This window comes from Mercenaria mercenaria, chromosome 7 (assembly GCF_021730395.1).
Source record: "Mercenaria mercenaria strain notata chromosome 7, MADL_Memer_1, whole genome shotgun sequence".
NCBI classification, from domain to species: Eukaryota; Metazoa; Mollusca; class Bivalvia; order Venerida; family Veneridae; genus Mercenaria; species Mercenaria mercenaria.
The window spans coordinates 82,227,380-82,251,466 of record NC_069367.1 but is presented as its reverse complement, the minus strand read 5'-3'; the positions used below and the strand labels follow the sequence as shown (position 1 = coordinate 82,251,466).

At 29.5% G+C, this 24,087-nt stretch overlaps 1 long non-coding RNA gene across 1 annotated transcript; it reads left to right on the top strand.

Annotated features, from left to right (window-relative positions):
* The first annotated feature begins 12,079 nt into the window (after positions 1 to 12,079).
* Positions 12,080 to 13,500, top strand: LOC123536622 (uncharacterized). Its single transcript, XR_006683375.2, has 2 exons — positions 12,080 to 12,448; positions 12,914 to 13,500. It is a non-coding gene; the product is annotated as an uncharacterized LOC123536622 (long non-coding RNA).
* Positions 13,501 to 24,087: the final 10,587 nt, after the last annotated feature.

Below are 24,087 nucleotides of genomic sequence, written 5' to 3'. Positions count from 1 at the left end.
GTGATAGCTTTGAATATCTCTTCTCAAGTAATGGCTTTGAATATCTGTTCTCATGTAATGGCTTTGAACATCTCCTCTCAAGTAATGACTTTGAATATTTCCTCTCAGGAAATGGCTTTGAATATTTCCTATAAAGTAATGGGTTTGAATATCTCTTCTCAAGTAATGACTTTGAAAATCTCCTCTCAAGTTATGACTTTGAATATCTCCTCTCAAGTAATGGCTTTATAGATCTCTTCTCAAGAAATGACTTGAATATCACTTCTCATGTAATGGCTTTGAATATTACCTTTAGTGTAATATCTTTGGATATCTCCTCTCATGTAATGACTTTGAATATCTCCTCTCAAGTAATAACTTTAAATATCTCCTCTTAAGTAATGATTTTAATATCTTCTCTCATGTAATGGCTTTGAATATCTCTTTTCAAGTAATGGGTTTGAATATCACCACTCAAGGCATGGCTTTGAATATCTCCTCTAAGGCAATGGCTTTAAATATCTCCACTCATGGTCTCATGTAATGACTTTGGACATCTCTTCTCATGTAATGGCTTTGAATATCTCCTCTAAATTGGATTCTTGTTTTTAAATTTCCTACTTGATAGAAAGTTGATCCTTATGACTTACAGATATTTGTTTAGAAGACATATAAAAGATCTCTTTATAGACAAAATCGCAAAATTAAAATTGAGTGAGAGGGTGTAACCAAAGAAAAGTTTGAAAATATTTGACACATGCCAAAGCCTATTATAGACGGAACAAATTCGTTAAAATTTATAGAATAACTTCAACTTAGGGAGCAGTGATTATTTCATGCTCAACTGAATAAAATTTACTTGAGTGCACAAGTTGACACAGCTTGAATGTAACTCGTCATTCAAAGTTTATGTAATGGTTAAGTGTCAGAAATGACAATGGACATCAGATATTTTAAAAAAGAAATGTTGATTAGGCAAATTTTTAGAAACATTTCAAGACTCAGTATTAGTTTCGGAATATTTCCTTGAAATTGTCAGTAAACTACAGAAAACAGAACCCGACCTACGCAGAAAATAGTTTTATTGCTATTGACTAGATGCCTAAAAATGTTAATGTAGAAAGTAATCTTCATGTACTGTGTCCTTGCCTATCTGAAAATACAGTCAAAACTGCAATATGCACAACGAAAGCATTTGAAATACTATTTGCCGTTTGCTCTACTGAATTCATGAACAGACATAATCAAACACAGCCTTCTATTAGTTTGCATTGTTGCGTTCTGTGATTCCAAAGGATCCTCTTATGTGATTATTTTATTTACTATATTTATCATGTTCCTGGTTAAAATTTGTCAACATTTCCCGAACGAATAAACATGTTTGCATATTTCCGAAGCAAGAGGAAACACAGCGAGGAATAGAAATTAAATGGATTCTGCACGATAAGAATTATACACCGTCAAATAAAATGCTTCATGTAACTTACAGAAATGGCGAGCATTTGAATTTCCCAGAGGAAGCGTGTTTCTCAAGACAAATGGGATACAAACAGGATAATAAATGTCAATAAAAAGCACACTACAACTTTAATACAAACGTGTCCCTGTTGAAAACATAGTGAACGAGAATTAAAACTAACTATAGTTTCCCAATAACCTCTACGGATCGCAACGCATATTTTTGAGCTTTTTATTTTATTAATAGAACTTCTAAATCGTAAGATCGTTTTGTATGTTTTGCAGTTTCAGCTAATCTAATATCCTTTTTATGGTGTGAGAAATATGTATAACGTAAAATACTAGGTACATTTTCTAATGGATTCAGCAGAACTTGTTAATGTCTGACATGTCTTCAAACCGTTAGAAGCATTAACATGTTTATCTGCTCCCCGTAATTTATATCCCTCGGCCAAACCATAAGGCAATATCTGTGTCAAAGACTATTCTTTAAGGCATATGCAAAATACATCTCCGTCACTTTGTGCCATGAGTTGTTTGTCGTTTGTGCCGGAACAAATGAAATACACTTATAGTGTTTGGTAGTACGTTAGTAAACAGTTGAATTATAAATTTATATATACTATCAAGAATTCTAATATTCAAATCCATGCATGTTTCTGTTAAAACACGAAAATTTGACGTCTCGACGATATATTATTTTGTGTCATACATGCGCCGAGAAAGAGTGCTACCGCACTTGATATACTACTTTTTCACAAACAGAATGATGTTACACTTAATTCATGCACACTGTATCAATTATTAGACGCGTAGAATAGTTCATTAGAAGTCTTCGCACTCCTAAATTATTCCACAGGACGTGCTACTTTAAATCAGTGTTACGCAGTGACGTCATGTCGGCTTACTATATTTGGCACCATACATGCGCCATGATATAGCTCTTGCCTATTTCGACCACTTGCTTACATAAAACATATATTGGAATTGAAAACAAAACAACATAACAGAACCATGTTTTAACATATCTGAACAATACGAATAAGTTATATACCGCGTGTAATATTCACTCGGGATACGCCCACGCGAAACTATTCCGCAAGGGTGCAGCATCCGTCGTTTTGTTTCCAAGCGCGTTATTTTTTATGAATCAAATATACAACTGATTTTGATAACAACCCATGTATTCCGTTCACCCGAATTTAAACTTAAATTAATTAATGGTTCTGTAGATGGTTTTTATATAATTCTCCACTGGAATGTTTGTGGTTAACAGATCGTTAGTTTGGTTACCATTACAAATGCAATAGATTTAGCTGGCAGGGAGGCGTATTTTTGTTTCACTTCCCTGTAACTTTGAACAAGATGGTGATAATATTTTGGCTTGGTGCTTCATTCACTAGTGGTCACCGACTTTGTTCCTTTACCGCTTTGTTAAGAATGCGTTGCCTTAAGATGGTGTATAATGATAATTAGATATTATTCGCTAAAATGTAAATATATACATTGTATATATATATATATATATATATATATATATATATATATATATATATATATATAATTTTGTACCATTCTAAGTCTTATTCACACATAGCCTTTTAGTTGTCCATAATGTAAAGAGATTGAAAAGATATTTCCAACAATGTAATGTGTATATACATCTTCAAGATTTCAAGATTTCAATTCATATAAGGTCATAAACCCATGTGGCAATACACAGCATAAGTATATGTTGACATCAAAGGGAAGTTAACAATATAGACAGTAATCATATCAAATGTGACGTAAAGATTATAACTAGTTATACAATTGATTGTAGTATTCAGGTGTAGCAATATAGACATTGGTCATATCAAATATGACGTCAAGTATAGTTAGTTAGACTAGTGACTGTAGTATTGAAGTGTAGAGTGAAATTTAATAAATCACCACGGACTGATCCGAAAGACACACTGAATTTTGGAGAATGACAATAATCGGTTGTGATATACTCTGTACTTGTGTACCTGAATGAGAGCACTAACACTACAATAATATCTACTACTTCCAGTTCATAGTGTCTGTATACTAACTGTACTAGAAAGTGATTAGGCGTAATAAAAATTGTTTGTTTCCGGTATCCCGACCTACCCAAAATTTTTGGCCCGACCCTAAATGTTTTTATGGCCTTGGAGAACATTTTAACAAAAAGTTGAGAAACGGCACTTTTTATGCTTTAAACATGGTCAGTGATGTTAGAAATCAACTTACTGATGCTCTAAAGGCATAACCCCCTTATTTGTATTCATTTTTGACACAAAAAAAAATTCCGAAAAGTCCCCCTTAATAAAAAAATATTTTAAAAAAATCCGACCTACCTACCCTAATATTTTTTGAGCATGTTACCGGAAACAAAGAATTTTTTTAGGCCTTATATCAACAAATGTAATGTAAGAAAATAATACCAACGTTTGACGAGTTTAGCGAACAAAAATTCTAATCACGATATATTTTCGTGTGTATATCTAACATATTGAATTTGAGGGGCTTCCTTCTTGAGACATGGCTTTTTCTATTGTCTTTTGCCCTTATATTTCATCTCTTCCAATATAACTCGAGAGATTCACTTCAATTTTGCATTTCAATTGTATTTTCTCTGTCAGACTGGATTTTTTTTTATCAAGGATGATTATTATTTTCAATGAGTTTTCTCCTTGCAAGTAAAATTACTGCGCAAGAGGCAATACAGTCTGCGAAGACGTTTCTGTTGGTGCATTCAGATTGAAAGGAATTAACTAAATTATTCGTTCAAAAATGATTTTTGCGACAAATGGGATGAAAATGGTAGTCACGCTTTGTTCTTTAGAGTACATTTCTTGATTTCAGTCAAGTTGCTTGACGAGAATTAAAAAAAAGATTTCCTAAAAAGAGAAAATTAAAAGTAATTTCATGTCGTGTGCATTTTTGTTTCGTAAAAGAAAAATAAATTAAAATAATTAGTGTGAGCTTAATATGAAATGAACACTGTAGACAAAGTTTAAAAGGTTAGAACACGAAGAAAAACTATTCATTGTAGGCAATGTAGAAAAACATGTATGTATGGAGTCCCATGGTTTATATAAATTTATATGTGGTTATGTGATAGTTTCAGTTTTTATGTATTCTTCAGCCCATTAATTCAAATTACTTCTAAAATTATGCTCAAACTTTAAAAGTTACAATTTAAATGTTCCTAGCGTCCGGTAAATTCAAGAATTGCTGGGCATTATTGGACTTCTTTAAATGGACAGGTGTTCTCTTCTACGCAGAACAAATACGCTTTATACACTTTATGATTTAAATTATACATGGAAATAAACTCGGTTAATCATTAAATGAAATATTTCTAATTCAATGGAGTCCAAGATATAAGGTTAACGTGGCATAACTGGAAATTTCAATTATAACTGATGTTCCGTTTTCCATATAATCTTTTATATCATCATCATTTGTACTAATATTTTTCTCGGTCAATACATTTTATCTAATTTGGTCAAAGAAATCACTTCTGATAAAGGTGCTGGCACTCAATGATAAAACGTAACATGCTATTATGTAAATGATAATGCGAAACGAAAAGTACAACCGGATCTACAGAAGCTCAAGACGTTTCGCAGATTGCTGACTTATTCATGAAATGACACATTATGTATTGCGAAGTAAATAAAGAAGGCACTATGAAATGAAAAAGCAAATATAAAGCGTAGATACTGATGGAAACACACAGAAGCTTCTTACATTTTTAGACAGAAAAGATATGAGAATATTGGCATTGATTTGGTAATACGCAGTCGTTCATATCTAGTTTAACAGCGTAATATATTGATATGTACATTTCATTTCCTCATTATTTTTCACTTTATTACATGTATTATTTTTGAATTCTGAGTTTTAATTACTTATTGTTTATTGTAAAGCTTGTCCTAGTTTCGACGCATTATGTATTTCAGCATGTTGTTACAATCTATGACCAATTTCGATGAACAGGATGTTAACATCATTTCAAAGTCTGGGTTTTCCTTTGTTTTCCGGAATCTTCTTTCTGTTCTTGGTAATACAAATACATGATATTCTAAATTTGAAGCTGTCTGAGGAAAGGTCGAATCCTGGCAAGGTCTTATTGGAAACCTTTCATGTATTTCTTAGTAACAAAATATTATCAATTTGGACATTTAACATTTTATGGATATGCACTATTCTAACACATCCAGCGAATGATCCACATACATGTAGAACAAAATCTATCTCCGGTTATTCTGTAATAAACCACTCGCGTGCAATGACGTCATCCGATCCAGGTGCGTCGCACGGTCGTAAAAAGTAGTTACCAATTTTTCTAACACTGTTGATACTAGTATGTCATGTTAGAATCGAAATAACAAGTTCCCGAGTGTGATTTATCGTAGAATAACCCTAGTTTTTCGTTCTTAGGCGAAACAATACATCACCCAGGCCTACGGCCTTTTTGATATATTCTTAGGCATAAGAACGAAAAACACAGGTTATTCTACGATAAACCACACTTGGGAACTTATTATTTCTTAATTAATATTACCGATTAAAAATAATCTTTGATAAGAGGATTATACTAAATTCAGTTTAGATTCTATGTGAAATTTTGAGTTCATACTAACTGGATTTAAATTTCACCAGGACAGACTTCAGAACATTCTTGCATGATATTAGAATTAGATTTTACGGCTAGTTGACATTTTCAAGGCATTTGATTTGTTCTGCAAAAAACATTTTTACTGTTAATAGTTGCTGTTTTTTCTGTTATAGATAGCTAAGCATAATAGATATGAACTAAAATGACGATAATGGTAGCAAACATATCATACAGAGTCTAGTTCAGATATTATAGAATAACTGGTCTCAACTCTTCTTCCGCTGTAATAGTCTGATTTTCAAAAATGTTTATTATTAAATGGTGTTCTCTACTAGATCTGTGTCAGACTATTAGTACTACATTTCAAACAATATGTAGAGTTATCAATTCAATCATTTGAGAGCGTCAGCGTTTTGGGTCCTCGTCCCGATTTGTTCAGTTTTCTTTTTACCCTTTCTTACCTTTTCATTACTTAGTACTTAGTCTAATTAATATTTGCTGAAAATAATGATATTCAAGTACAGTCTAATTTGCATTACAGGACAACTTATTGGGAGGGCAAGTTCTTGTGGACCAGATCGAAAATTGGTCTTTTGTGTACACCAAATTTGTTATCCACGTTGATTCTATCCTTCTGTTTAGAATGATATTGATAAAAAATCGCTGAAAAGCTGCAAGTTCCCTGTCAAACTTTTCGGAGGGAATTGTAGGCATAAAATGCATTTGGTTCCCTGGAAAAGACCTATCTCTGTATATATTATAATCGATTACAGCCCGGCTTGCCTTTTATATGTTTGGCGTCATAAAATGCGTCAGTGAACCAGGACTACAATTATTTTTATACGGACAGGAGAATGCTTTTAAATCAGTGAGTATAATACATTTAAATGCGCAGTGGAAAGCGTATCCATTTCCGTGACGCAGAAATGTCCCGCTTTCAGTTTGTAATTATAACACATTGTAATGCTTGCATAATGAAGATAAAAGGTTTGGTCAGACACTACTGACGAAAATAAATACTGTGAAATGTTTAATGGTTTTCCTTTAAGACTTTTGGAGGCAAATGTTATGCTTTTTCCTAGTGTAGTGGTAACTGTAATAAAGATTGATTTACTTGCTTTGGCTACCTTGATAATAAATATATATTCTTTGCATTTGTCAGGTACCTGTATACACATTAATTTTTTAGAACTTAAGCATTTTCATTTCATTTCAACAAAGTATTATACATTGCCTACATAATACGAAAAATGGTTGTGTCCAAATAATTTTTACCATATAGTTATAACATCGTATTTGTTAAAATAACACACTCTTGAATTCAAGGTTCTTAATTTAAACCTATGGCTGCACTTATTTTACGGACTGGAAATGATGAGGCTGTTTCAACGTTACCAATTATGCAAACTTTCAAAACAAAAATAAATAAATAAAACAAAGTGCCGCCAGTTAATTCACTTTTGAGGACCAACCAAATCTGGACAAAGTTCGTTGTCCTTCAAAGGATTTATCAAAGCTGATCACGTGCCACAGAAAAAACAACAAATCACTCTGCTTGTCAGTAAGACAAAGAATTTATTCTGTGAGGGAATAAACATAATCAAGTAAGCTAATTCTTTCTGAGACATGTGTTAATCACTGTTTATCAAATGAGATTACTTCAGAAATTTCCATTATGTTCGTTGAGCAACAAGACTGAAAATGCCGATATTTTTCCAATCGCAATATTTTCACTCGACATAGGATAGGCAAAAATTAAAAGGTTGATGAAGAAAATGTTATTGATTACTTTAAGAAATTCGATAACTCGTTTTCAATTGCTTTTAATATTGAATTAAATTGGAATGAGAAAATTTCTCTTAACAAACTAGATTAATTCTTTCCTCTTACTGTTTTGTTATGATTTCCAGCATTAGGAAGCATTTGAAATACTTTTGAAAGCTTACAAAACACAAAACAAACTGAATACAAGTGCTAACAGGCTGAATTTATACTTTAGTAACACGGTCTAATTCTGTACATGAACAAATACTGAAATTGTAACATCATGCAATACAATCATAGATTGCGTTACAATTATTATGTAACAGAATCAAACGTTCTTCTTTGTCGTTTAGTTGAATATAACTATATGACCCAGAATGCTCCCTCGCGATATTAGTCCTTAACATCGTTTCTCTAAGTATTGATTTTATCAAACAACATAACCACTGTTTGGGATCTATTAATCAGAATGCACCATGTGATTCGGGACAACGTAAATGCGTCTTATAGTTATACCTATTACAAAATATTCAAAATAAAACTATGAGACAATCAAACCAGGATGCAATGCTTCAGCTGATTTACGTCATATACAGTGACTGCTTGTGTTGATATTTTATATAACATTCGGCTAACCCGGAAGTAAAAGGATAATTGAATTATTTGTTAACTTATTCCATTATTGAAACAAGTTCTTGAAATGAAAACAGATTTATATGAAACACTGTCACATTTGTATTCATTACTCATGTCCGCTTCATGAAATACTACTTTACTTTTGACAATAAGGAAAATTGTCTCTTATAGTTTTGAATGTTCAGGGAAAGAGCTAGTTTATCTGTATAATTAGCTGTATTGCAAACCTAGACACTGAATCGTTATATAAATTCCCTTAAGGGTATAGATAAACTGCATATTATTACAGAAAATGAATGAAAAAGAAAATCATAAAGCATGTTTAGATAGACGAGTGGTGTTCGGAAAGTTTCAGGAAAAGCGTCATCAATTTTCAAATTATAAACCACTCGCCTATCTAAACATGCTTTATGTTTTTCTTTGGAATTTATATAACGATTCAGTGTCTAGGTTTGCAGCACATTTAATTAAACAGATAAACTATATAATTATAAAATTAAACAATTAAATATTTCATATAAAAGAAAACATGGATTGTACTGTCCAAAATGTTTTGTATGTTTTAGTTTGCAATGGATGCAAAGAGTTTTATACTGGTCAAACAGGTGATAAATTAAGAAACAAAAGGACAGTCCATGATCAGCAAATAAGAGACCCATCAACAAGATGTGAACATTTAGATCTAAAATGTGAACATTTAGATCTATGCTCTAAAATGGACCCAAAATATTTAATTTTTCCTTTTTTATGAATTTTATGATAATAATGTTTCAGCTGGGTTATCTAAGGAACGTTATTTTTTTTGATATTTTCAAACCAAAAACTAAACAATATTGAAAACGTCATAATATAACGTTTATTAGGAATTCGTACGAGACTTGGATAGACAAAACGACAATGAGGTAACAATATTTATAGGTTATTAGCTTTGTATCGGGAAATATGCACGAGTTCTTCAGCGGGAATATTGCGCGACTTTAGGAGCGCAATATTCTTCCGCTGAAGAACGAGTGCATATATTCCGATGCAAAGATAATAACCTTTTTATTACATACACACCTACACGTATAAATATAGTGTAAGTATCATAAATTTGTTCAATAGCCTGAATAGGATTGACAATACTTAACTATAAATAGAAAAAATAATGCAACAACAAACACTGAATTACGTCACGCACCCGATATGAAATTCAGGCGTCAGTGTATGGAAAAATATTGACGTTTCCGGTACCAGTGTAACTTAACGGGGAATAGGAACGAGTATGTAATACATTCTTATATTGTTTTTTATTCACGAGTTGTAAGCTACAATATAGAGTACCCATTTTTAAGAAAATCAAACTGGAAGTTAGGAATAACAGACAAAATTTAATTAGGTCATGAGTCATCATATACCTGTCAAAATTTGTCATTAGTTTCCACGAGCTGTCAAAATTATTTTTATCTCTCTATCCTGCAAATGCATTGTTTTTGTAAGTATCTTGGTCGGATATTGTAGTGTGTAACTTACTTTACATTCCACTTTAATATTTGTGCCTGAAATTGCTTTGTTCAACTCACCGAAGTCACATATGAATTTCTATTGTTTCAGTTTATTGTCTGTTATAGAGGTACCAAACCTCTATATTCAGATGTAAGAATTGTTCCTTTCTGGTAGACAAAGGAAACTATTTGGTTGAATCTTAACATAACGGTTTTTGGAAAGAACTGAATATTCTTTGTTCTTTTTTTGTTATTCACCGGAAATTCAAAACGTGACATCACCTTAATAGGTTTAAATTTGCAAATATTCAATTTGGCGAAAATTCTCCACTGTCATCAAAGTCCCATAATAACTGTGCAGCTGTAGAATATATTTATTTTAAACAAATGCAGATATGGAACATACAATTATGTTTCTTATGACAGGTTTATCTAAATAGCCGTTTAAAATATGCTGCGATTTCGAAATATAACAGTTCACATGCAGCAACACATATACGTATATTTTCAGTTAATGTTCAGTAAATAGAAAATCATGTCTGTAATTTGTAGATTTTGTTTCAGATTTTAATCTCATCTTATTCAAGAAATTCAGGTCATAAAAGTAGCTTACAAAGTCAAATTGAATTCATTAAACACCGTTGTAATTCCGGGTTTAAAGGTATACTCAGGTGGAAAAGTGGATGAAATTAATTATTGTGGAATCCATGGTTCTTTATTTTACTGAAAGGCTTAATTGAAATAGATCATCAATCATTTCTTATTTTGACGACAGAAGGACTCAATTTTCATTATTTTGCTAATCTGATCTACGTATGCCAGGTGAGGAAAATACATGAAGATTAATAAAATGTCATATTTTACTTTTTCTTCTTAATGTTATTAATTTCTAATATAGGCAAGGTATTTCATATTAAGCTTATTGATCGCACTATTTATCACGTATCTTCACAACTTCTACTGTAACTATTATACTAACGATATCTAGCTTGATAAAACAGCTTCATTCTGTTTCCTTCAACTGGTTGGATAAATAGAATATAGACAAATCATCGAAAATATCTGGTTCAAACATTGAATCGAGGCTTACCTCAGAAACGGTGGTATTCTCTATTATTGCTCTTAAATGAGTATAAAAGTAATCCTTATATAAATTAGTGTAACAGTTTACTTTGCTTAAATTCATTTGAATATAATATATGTCTACACAATGTCAAACAAGTACGCCATGAAATGCTTTACTTACTAACTTAATATATTATGAGACCGACATTCGTATTTATGCATTTTTACTGTTCCCCGCGAGAAGTAAACTTTTTATACAGATAAACCAAAGTATTATTAAAACATTTTGCTGTAACCTGACTAGAAAAATGAAACTATTTGTTGTTTTGTTGTTGTTTCAGCATGAAAAGTGACTGTTGCTTTCTAGGCTTTCTCGTTAAGGCATAATGAGGTCAGAGTTCAAATGAGTACTTGCTGTATTATTGACTGTAGAATGTCTCATTCATTGTAGAAATACTGATGCAATCAAGTTACAAATGTAGTTAGGGCCTTTTAGACAGGCAATAATAGTGTTAGAATTTTTATTACTACTAAATTAATCTTGTCGTGGAATGTTTCTAAAGGGAAGGATGTTGTATATTTTGAGAAAGAAGACTACGACTGTAATTGAATTATACATATACCATATATTATTTTAGCTATGAAATTAATTTATCACCAACTGTTGAAGGAACAGGAAGACAGTTATGTCTATATATTTACATTTATAATCATAATTTGTCTGGATAGGAAAGAAAAGTGTTTTTATGTAAACAAGGAACTGGTTTCATGATATCAATGACGGCTCCTGAGTTTCAAACTTAAACTGTGTACTCTAGAGTGTAAACAAAATTTTCCTTTGATCTAGCATACTGACCTAGTTTTTGGCCCCGCATAACCCAATTTTAAACTTGACCTACAGATTATCAAGACAAATACTCTGACCAAGTTTCAAAAGGATTGGGTCACAACTGTGGCTTCTAGTGTTAATAATGCAAATGCAAATGTTGTGTTCAGTAGTATAGTAATTGTTTGTGCGAGCGTTCGACCCCACTTGACCTTTTGACCCTTGGTCAGGACTGACCAATACCGGACAATTTAAAATCCACAGGTTTTGACAACTCATTGTGAAAACCTTCGGTTTGATGAACGTAAGTCCCTGGGAGCTTTTAACTTCCATAAAGTACTGAGAAAATACATATTTAACTTTCAAAATATCTTAAAAAAGCCTTAATAAAAACGTTATACCCGGACCGAAAAACAATTTACAAAATAGTTTTAGCCTCCAGTTTAAAGCTGATATTGACTTTACAGTGTAAACAGATATTGGGTTTCCATTATAGTATTTCGCAATATTGCATCAGCCGGTTACGACTAGTTTTATCAATACACATAACATTCTTTACTGTTTTAAGTATTTTAACGAAAAAAGTGGAATTTAAACAACTGAAATGTAAGTTTTATTTTATTATTTTTTTATTTGTTAACAAGCTTATGTGTGTGTTCGGGTTTAACGTCTTTTTCAATAATTTTCCAGTCATATAAACGACGATGTCTGCTTGTAACAGTGAGCACAATGCCCAACTTTATTTTGCTGCCTCACTGGAATATCACGCCGTAGACACGTGGCATGATACCCCACCAGTCCCAGCACTATCCCCATAATGCTGAGCGTCAAGTGAGGAAGCTGCTTGTGCCATTTTTAACGTCTTTGGTATGACTCGGCCGGGGATTGAACCCACGACCTCCCGCACTTGAAGCGGACGCTCACCACTAGGCTACCGAGGTGGTTTTTAACAAGCTTAAGAAAATAATTATATGTTTAACTCTTTACCAGTTTTTTACTATTTACTATTTATACGTTGTAGAATAAGTATGTTGATATGGGTTTTTTAATGTTATTTTGTTTATTTTATAGGTATTCAAGAATTCTACAAAGATATTATTAGCCAGACGAATTACAACGTGAAAAATCCAAGACTTTATAAAGACAACGAACGTTTAACACAAAATATATCATCGGAAGACTTCAAGAAAAGAATGTTAACCATAGCATGGTTGAATATCATAATACTTTCATGTTGTGAGAATTACTCAACCATAGAATTATACCATAATCATACGCATGATTGAATATCATAATACTTTCATGTTGTGAGAATTACTCAACCATAGAATTATACCATAATCATACGCATGGCTTAATGTTATGATATTTTGATGTTGTTGAAATCACTCAACCGTTTGAGTATGCCATAGGCATATGCATGATTGAATATACGCTTTTGGGAGTAGTATGGAATATAACGTTTATAGGTGCATTTTTGATAGTAGTAAAGAATATTATGTTTTTGATACATTTTAACCCTTTTTATTAAAATAATTTATAATTGTTTGTTCATTATGTTTTACATTGTTTACTCTCAGTGTTTTATACAATAAATCAGAAATGTTTATACCATTTTGTAACATTTTAATGAAAAATAAACAATAATAACCACAAAATGTGTTTGTTTTGTCTTGATATTGTTATTATACTTAACCCCAGGTATATATATCAATCACTGTCCTTTGGTTCATCCGATATATAGAATTTGATGTAACTATCCGCCAAAAGCGAAAATGTTACTTCTGTAGATGCTGAATCGTCATAAGGATGAATGTCAATCACTGTCCCTTGTTTTAGATAAATTTTAATTTTTTTCTTATACATAGATATTAACTGATCAGTGTCAAAGTCCTCAGCTGTTATATTTACATTATCAAATACATCATATAGACGAAGAATTGTATGATATTCAACATTCCACCACCTAAATATAAAATGTGATATTGGGCTTTTAATCGGTTTATTTGGTTCACCTAGGGGCCTGGTCCCCGTTAATAAAATCTTAATATCTATTATATACATTCCGGATTTTTTAACTTTAAACACACCACTCAAAACCACATCTTGTGCAAATAATTTATATTCTTGGTTTGTGTTTATAAAATCTTTATAATCTACAATAATTCCAAGTTTTAATTTAAATGCATTTAAATAGTTCAGACCGGTCATATTTTCATATGTTGAATATATCCAGGCACCATCACGGTTAAAATACTTTTTCAGTTTTACGTAATCATAAAGAGTGTTATTATAGTATTCAAAGAGAAACACTTCATGTCTCACTTTTTCTATTTCTTTTTCCAATTCTTCTTTTATTTTTTTGTCTTTCTTTTTAAGTTTAAGAATTATTTCAGCTAAATCATCAAGTCGTTTTGTTGCGGCAACTTCAGAAGCAGATAAATTGTCAACAACGCCTTTTGTTCTAGCTAATTGTGTTTCTTGTTTTAAGAAAACATTTTTTACTTTTGTAATTTCTTCAGCTTTATTGGTAATTTCTTCGACATTAGCGATTATTGCTTTAGTATTAGCAGTAATTACTTGGGTATTAGCAGTGATTGATTCTCCTTGTTTATCTGATATTTTAACTACAGAGTCTAAATCATTTATTATTTTTTTAATTTGATCATTAATTATCTTAATTGCTTCAGTATTAGCAGTAATTAACTCTCCTTGTTTAACTGATTTTTCAACTACAAAGTCCAGTTCATTTTTATGTTCTTCAACTTTAGCATTAAATTCATTAATATCTTCTTGTAATTTTTTTGTAATATTACTTAAGTCTGCATACTTTAAATTATGACGGTTGTCAACAATACTAATCCAATTTCGAATTTGTTTTTTAAAGTCATCTATTTTAGAATTGAGCTCTTTTTTAAAATCCTCTAATGCTGTATCATGATCATCACCTCTTTGTGAAGCTGCCTTTTCCAGTTCAGATTTATATTCTGCAAGTTTATTTGAAATAAATTCTAATAAATCTTTATGCTTATTTTTAGTTTCAGTATTTAGTTTATTTATTTCTGTTCTGATTTCTAACTGATACATATTTTGTAACTTTTTCTCAGCTTCAATAATCTTGTCTTTTAGTTCTTCATGTTTAATCATACTATCTTTTAATTCTTGAATTTGGGTGAATAAAATGTTTAAATTAACTCGAAATACTTCTTTTATGTTGTCATCTGTCAAATCAGATTTCTCTTCAAGTTCTTTAATAGAATCAACCATAGCTTTCATTTCTTCTTCAATTTTACCTTGTAATTCAACTATTAATAATGAATTCTTTTTAAAATCTTTTGTTAATTCTTCAATATTCTTTACTTCTTCTTCTAATGTCTGTTTTATAGATTTGATATCTTCAAGATTATAGTCATCTATTACACTTTGAACTTTTTTAAACATAAATCGTCTTGAAACTACATCGGTGGATTTATCTGGATTTCCTAGGTTGATTATTTTATTACCTCCCATATCTAATGCTCTGTTCATTGTGTTATCAAGTTCCTTATTTCTGTGAAGATATGATTCCATGTCATTTCTAAGCTTTTTGTATTGTTTTTTAGTAGCATAATCACTTAAATCAATATCAAATTTAACTTTACTTATACTGTCAGGTTCACTTATTTGTTTTACATCATTAAAAACTCCCATTATATATTACCAGTAAAGTTTTTTCTTAAAAACTTCCTTGGTTTGTCAATATATAAGAAATCATATTTTTGATTTGTTGCATTAGCAAAAGAATCACGATCTATATTTTGTTCATTACAAATCCTATCATTTTCCATTTTACCTGGACTTTCAAATAAAATATAATGTGAACAGTTAATTCGAATATCTTTTGGTGTTTTATAGTAAGACTGACTTAAATAAATAACACAACAGTTTTTGTGACGTCCTTGAATAAAGTATTTTGTTATTTCATTTTGAACTTTTTTATCTTCACATACAAAATCATCAAATATTACTACTTTTTGTTTTTCTGATTCAAGATTCTCACAAGGTTCAATTTGGTTGGGATCAGCTGAATATTCAAGTATTTCATTTGGATCTAATTTAATCTTTTTTGCAATTTGACTTAATTGATTAATTAAATCTTGATATTTAGATTGTTCTAAGTTTTTAGCATACAAGTATAATTTATCATAATATATAAGAGGTTTTCGAAGTATATGCATTAATGTATTTGTTTTTCCAGATCCAGAAGATCCACATATTAACATTCTAAAACATGAATCTGGCATAAAAGGATAACGTTGTTTAAAGTTATTGGATTTATCACTTTTTGTATCATAATTTGGAATTTCCATTTATATATAATAATACATTATTTTATATTATTTTACATTATCTTACATTATTTTACATTATTTTACATTATCTTACATTATTATATAAATGCAATCAAAACTTAATGAAATAAGAATAAGAAAAAAATTAGTCGGGCAAAAGATGAGAGATCTTAGAGAAGAAATAATGAGAGAAAAAATAAGAAAAGCTACAAATCGGGATATGTACACTGAAATTTATAAGCCAATTACTGAAGGAATAGAAAGTCAAAAAGAACAATTATCAAGTCAGTTAAAAGCATTACCTGGAATAAAACAACAATTAGCGTTACTAGGTGATGAAATGAAAGACATACAAACATATCAAGGTTCACCACAGCTATTCCAAGAACCGCTACCACCATTACCGGACTCCTCTGAACATGTTAAAAATCTTGAAAAAATATTGGCAGATTATGAAAATAAAATAAGAAAAGAACAAGCTTTAAAATCGGCTTCATCGATAGATTGGGGAGATGAACCTGCTGGATGGGTTCCTCAAGATGAACTTAAGAGATTAGAAGATTATGGAAGAAAAAAGATGGGAATAACTGAAACAACTGATGATACAACTAAAGATACAACTAAAGATACAACTGAAAAATCAGAAGAATTGGGAGCAAGACCAAAAGAATTTACAGTTGATTTTAATAAAGACATTGATTTAGAACTTTTAGGTGAAAAATATAATACACCACAAGAAGTGTTTGAATTTTTTCACACTGAATCTAAAAATCCTGATAAAAAAATGACTGGGGAAGAAGTAGAAAATATCATAGAAAAGACATCAAAGGATATTAAACAATTGGGTAATAAATCTGGTGCAATAACTAGAAAGAAAAACAAAACAGATCTTGATCTAAAGCAAAAGGAAGCAATTATAGCTGAGTCGAATAATTTAAAAAAATATAGAGAAACTATTAGAAATATTCTAAAATCTGGAAAATATATGGGAAAAGGAATAAGATATCATAACCCATATAAAGTTTCACCAAATGGTCAATATGGAAATTTAATTATTGATCGTAATAAACTTTATGGTCAAAACAAATTGGTTGCTAAGGATCAAATAACTGGAAAAGAAGTAATAAACACTAAAGTAGATAATGATTTGATTGATTTGATTAATAAAAGATATAACAATAATAAAAAACATTCAATTCATTCTAGAAAAATATTTAAAGAATTAACAGAAAAGTCAGGATTACCTATCAATAAAAGATCTATGAAATTTAAAAAAGTAATTAGGGGACAAGGTTATGACGTTTGTCCGTGTAATCCAAAAGAATTGGTTAATGACTTGGAGTTAATTTGTGGTTCAATTGATGCTGGAAATAATAATGAAGAACTAAAAATTGAAGGTATTAGAATAATTGATGAACTATTAAAAATGAATTCACTCTTACCAGAACAACATGAAATGTTATATAAAAAATATTTTTCTTGAATTTACACTTTTATTAAAAAGATATGTTTAATAATTATATAAATGGAACAAAAAATAGTATTAAGTTCTGAAACAGTTAAAGATAATAAAAATACTCCGAGTGATTTTACAATCAGATTTAGTCGTTCTTTAATTTTAGATAAAAATAAAACTTATGTTGTTGGTTTGGATAGTATTAACACTATGACCTATTCTTGGCATAATATTAGTGATGAATATGACAATAAAAGAATTCGTTATAATAATGGTAAGGATTGGAAAGATATCATATTTACAAATGGTTCTTACAGTTACACAGATATTAATAATTATATTAGGGAAACATTAATAAGTAATGGTGATTATGAATTTGATAAATCAGAAATTGCTCCAATAAGTTTGGAATTTGATTTAAGTAGTTTTAAGATTTTGATTTCAATTACAGATAATTTTAAGTTGGATTTGGAAATATCAAATTTTCATACATTGCTTGGATTTGAGAAAAAAAAATTAAACAATACTGAATGGGGAACTACAACACCAAATATAACTAACTCTGTGGATACAATTTACATTCATTGTGATCTTATTGATAATTCACTTGTTGATGGTAATTTCAGTGATATTATTTATGCTTTAAGTACTGCAGATTTAACAAGAGCTTATCCATTTACAAAAGAACCACAAAGAGTTGGATATTCTGAAATTAATAAATATATTATAAATTCAATTAGAATATATATTACAGATGTATTTGGTAGAATAATTAATTTTAATGAGGTTGAAACAAGTTTTACACTAATTTTAAAAGAAATATGAAATTATAAATTTTAGTTTTATATAATGTACAAAAAAGTTTATGACAAAAATAAAGGAATATTTATTTGTGTTGATGCTCACACGGGAAAAGAAATCATACACGGTACAGGTATCGTTGACACTTTAACGAAATTGTTTTCAAGCGGAGTTGCATCTTCAATTAGCACAGCTGGAAAAAAAGCTTTGGAAACAGCAGGAAAAGCAGCACTTGAAAGTGGAACAAAAAAGGTTGGAACGGAAGATGGAAATTTAGCTGCTGATAAAATTGTTGAAAAATTTAAAAAGAAACCTGCTCCGGCAGTTGGTAATTTAATTGCTAAGGAATTACAAGAAAAGAATAACAGTAAAAATAATAAGGAGGAGGATATTCATATGAGAATAAATAGAATATTGTCAGGATCTGGAACTTCAGCTCGACAAAAACGTATTAACAGATTAATTTATAAAAAATAAAATAATATATAATATATACATGTTTAGAACAAAACAATATTGTGAAAGATATGAATTAACTCCTATTCAATTAGATACAGCTTTAATATCTGTCTTGGGAAATAATGTTAAGCAACAAAAAAACGGTTATCACTTTACAATTAATGATAGAAGTTCATATTTTGATTGGTTTAATGGTTATTTTGAAGTAAGTTTTAAAGTAAATAAGCTTGCTAATGGTAATAATTATGCTGATGGAGATCAAATTGCTTTAATTAATAATGCAGCTTCATTAATTGATCAATTAGTGGTTAAACAAAATGGAAAAATTGTTTATGATTGTAATAATTTATACAAAGTAATAAATGTAAAGGATTTAGTTGAACTATCTAATGATTATGCAGAATCAACTGGAACAAATGAATTTATCTCTTTAGATACTACTGCTGTTGCTGAAAGTAGGGATGACCAAGCCGGATATAATAAAGGTTTTGCTACTAGGAAGTTATTAATCCAAGGTGGTAATGAGGTAAATGCTAAAATTCCATTAAATAATTATTCATTTTTTCAGGGTTTAGAAACTAATATTATACCTCCAAGTCAAATTCAAATAACACTACAGCTGACAGATGATGATGAATTAATTTTTAGAGCTAATGCTGCTGATGCTGGTAGAGTAATTGTAACTAAATTAATTTTGTGGGTTCCACGTTTAATTTTCAATGAATTTGGACTTAATCTAATTTCTGAAAGATTTACAAAAGCAAGATGGTCATACCTTAGGGAAATGGTGACACAATCAACTGATACACAACAAAATAATATAACCTTTAGAATAACAGCTGGTATAACAAAACCACAACATGTATTTGTTTATTTACAACGACCTGACAAAAGTAATTCACAACAACATAACCCGCATTTATTAGATACATTTAAAGTTAATGCAGCAAATGAAAATTGCACTTTGAGCTCTTGTCGTCTTGAAGTTGGTAATGGTGTTTTTTATCCAGAAACAGAATACACAAGTATATCAAGAATATATGATGATGTAATTAATTATTATTATAAACAAAATAATAAGACTACTGGAAGTCTGCTAAATAGATCAAACTTTTTTAGTTTATTTGGATTTGTTCATTTTAACTTGGAATATAAAAAGGAAGTAATAACAGAAGATCCTAAGCATATAACATTAACAGCTAAATTAAATATTCCACCGGCAGCTAATATTCGTGTTTACGCAATTGTATTGTATGAAGAAACAGTTGAAATAAATACTATTGGAAATGAACTTGTTATTGTTTAAATAAAATAAATATAAATTATATATAATGACATCAAATTATATTGAATATAAAGTTAACCTAACAGATGGACAAAAGAAAAATTTAGCACAAGCTTATAATAATAAAATTCCACATACTTTTAGATAAACATGAACAATTACATGGAAACTTCCCTTTACTTTTAACAAAAACACAAATTAATCAAATTAAAAAAGCTGTTGCAAATAAGAAGGGATTAGAAATTACAATTTCAAAGAAACAAATGTCCAGTCAAGGTCAAAATGGTGGATTTTTAGGAGCTTTAGCTGGTTTGTTAGGAAAAACAATTCTTCCAATGGCAGCAAAAATAGCTCCAAAAATATTAGCCCCTCTAGGCATTGGTGCTTTGTCTGGGCTAGCCAGTACTGGTGTTAGTAAAATATTTGGAAATGGTATGATTTCAGTAGCTAATGATAAGAGAAATATGATATCACCATATCTTACACCTAATCAAAGAAAGCAATTAGTAGGATCTGGAGTAATTAAATTAACACAAAAACAAAAACAAGACGGTTGGTTTTTAGGTATGTTGGCTGCTATTCTAGGAATACCTTTGATTACATCTTTGTTAAGTGGAAAAGGACTACAGATTGATTCACAACGGAGACCTTACAGACGAATTCCTATAGTAAAAAAAAAATAAAATTTATAAACAAACCAATATCTAACTTTGAAATTGAACAATGGGTAAAACAATTGAAAATTAAAAACTTTAGGGGTGTGTTTAGTAGAAATAATTTATTAAAATTAAAAGTAAAGGACGAGTGTGGAATTATAAATTTAGACGACTCTGTTGGTCCTGGAACACATTGGGTTTGTTACTTAAATAATATGTATTTCGATCCATTTGGACTTCCTCCGCCGAAAGAAGTAATTAAGTATATACCAAATGTAAAATACAACAATGTTCAATATCAAGACAAAACAAGTATGCTTTGCGGATATTATTGTTTATTTTTCATTAAAATGTTACAAGACAAAGTACCGTTGTATGATTTATTGTATAAAATACTAAAAATTCATAATCAAAGAGTAAATGAACAAACTATTATAAATTATACTCTTTATTTCGAATTTTCGGACACTTGTCCTTTTTCAAGAATATGGTCCGAAAATTCGAAATAAAGAGTAAAATTTCAACACAGATTTGTACTATACTTCCCTTCGGAAGATTTACAGACATATTATAAATTATTTTAATAAAAAAGGACATTTATTTAACTGGAATAATTAATATAATGGGAATATTCAATAATATAAATGAAAAAGTAAATAAAATAGAAAAACAAATAGAAAGGCAATTAATAAAAAAACCTCCATTGTTTTTAACAAGTTATACCCAAGATACCGATGGTGGATTATTTCAATGGAAAACTGTAAATGCTAGTCCTGGTTTAGTTCAGGGTGGTAATATTGTGGCAATTAAACAAAATTGCATCTTAATTATTCTTGTTGATGCAATTAAATTAGATAAAGGAGAAGCTAAATTACAAATAAAAAATAAAGAAAGTGTAATTCTTCAAAGTTATCATGTAAAAAATAATAGAAAAAATGAATCTATTTCTATTAATTATGCAAATGAATTTAAAATTGATGATGCTTTTTATATTAATTCTTTAAACGTTATGAATATTCAGTTAACAATTTATGGTTCTATAATTTAAGTTTTAATTTAAGAATAAGCTAATGTATCAATACCATTATCAAGAATATATCTTTTATCGTCATAACATGATAAAGATGTTTTATTTATAACATAACTGGAAAGATTGTGTTTATCAGAACGAATAACTTTAAAGGTGTGATTACTTTGGGTTGAATTAAACAAAGTATCTTTATAATTTTTATGAACTATTGTTTTCTTAACAACAAGTTTTTTAATTCCTTTACATTTTTTAACATTAACTTCGTTTTCTAATAAATATGAATACATTTTACTTCTTAATCCGACAAATTCAACAATGGGAATGCCGGCAGCTTCATCTTTAAATTTTCCAATTACTTTTTTATTATTATCAAAATAAAATTTTGAATTACTATCGTAATCACTATTATCAAATAAATCTTTGTCCTTATAAAAATCCTCATATGCATCTTTGGTTTTTATTTCATAACATAATGAATCAGTGTCAGTAAACAATAATTTACAATTACCCTCGTACTTTTCCTTAATATAATTATAATGAAAATCATACATTAAATATTTTGATAAATCTAGAATGCACATTCCAACATAACAAGGTCTGTTTAATAACAAACTTTCTTTTATTCTATGAATACCAAACAAATTCTTGTTAAACATCGTTGAACTAACAAATGAAGGTTTGGCTATGTATTTTAATAAAATATTTTCATCATGAGTTAATTTAATATTAACCCTCTTGCGTAAATTCTCCATCGTCTTACCGAATACAGAATTGTTCATTAACTTAAAAAAGTCCTTTTCAAATGAATTTTTTGCTTTAGATCTTTTTTGAGTATTAAAATCAATATACTTTTTTAACCAAGGACTTTCATTAAAAGTTAATATTTTGTGTATTTTTGTTACTTTTAGCCCTAATTGTGTATATTGTTCAAGATTTTTATAATGAACTACATAATTTTGTTTTTTCATTAAAGTTGGAACTAATTTTTTTACATTACTTTTTCCTATTTCAAATTCTGTTTTAATATTTTTACTATAATCAGAAAGCCATTGATCTGGTATTTTAATTTTTTCAGGAGCTAAAGGATAATCGTTGTGGGTTTTATGTAATTCTTTTGGATATTCAAGATCACATTCAACTATAAAGTTAGTTTTACCTTTTGCAATTAATTTCTTAAATTGTTTTTCGGATATAAATTTAAAGTTTCCAGAGGGTAAAGGTTGACACATAGCCCAACCGTAAAGGTTATTGGCGTCAAGGTACATAATGTATTTGCTTTCTTCTTTTGAATTATAATCTTTCATATATTTATTGTTTGCTTTACTATATCTGTTTGAAATATAACTTATTCCTCCTCTCAGTCCCTTTTCAAAAAAAAAGATACATATCAATATCAGTTATTAAATCTAACTTAATTCCAGTCATTTTTAACATTGCATCCCAAGCTAAACCAGGACTACTAAAATAATGACAAGGATCTAATTTGTAGTACTCTAAACATAGTTTTCTAAAATTTTCAAATACATCAGCTAAAAGTAATACGTCAGTTTTTAAATATAGATCATGATATTCTCCCATTGTTTTAATTTTAAATTTATTCCAAACATTTTTAGCATGTTCATATTCGTTGTCAGATATATGTGTTTCATTTAAAATTGAATAAAAATCTTCTTTAGAAGGTAATTTTGTTTCTTTAAATTTTTTAAATGAATCCATGTAATCATATGGATAAACACCTTTTGTCTTTAATAATTCAACATTTTCACAATCAAATTCAGTTGATGTGTATTTAAATTCTGGAATATTTTTTACTAAGTTATCCAATGATTGAGACATAAATTGGAATGAATCAATAAAGACCAAGTCAGAAATCATAAATGCCATATATCTTTCCATATTGTTAGGAATAACATTAATTTCTTTTTTAAATTTCCCTATTTGTTGCATAATAAAATGACCGTCATAACCTCTTAAATTATGAAAAATAACAGGAATTTTATGTGTTAGTTTAAAATTAATATTACATTCTGAGTGAGCACTTCCTCTGAATTTTCCTGTTATATGACAATGATCACGTACTGGCACTTCACCTTCTATATATTCTTTTTCACAGATATGACAAAACTTTTGTTTTTTAAATTCACTTTCATCTTTTTTAGACATTCTCAAATCTTTGTTAAAATGTTCTTTAAATATGTCTTTACAATATTCCTCTTCCTCAAGCATT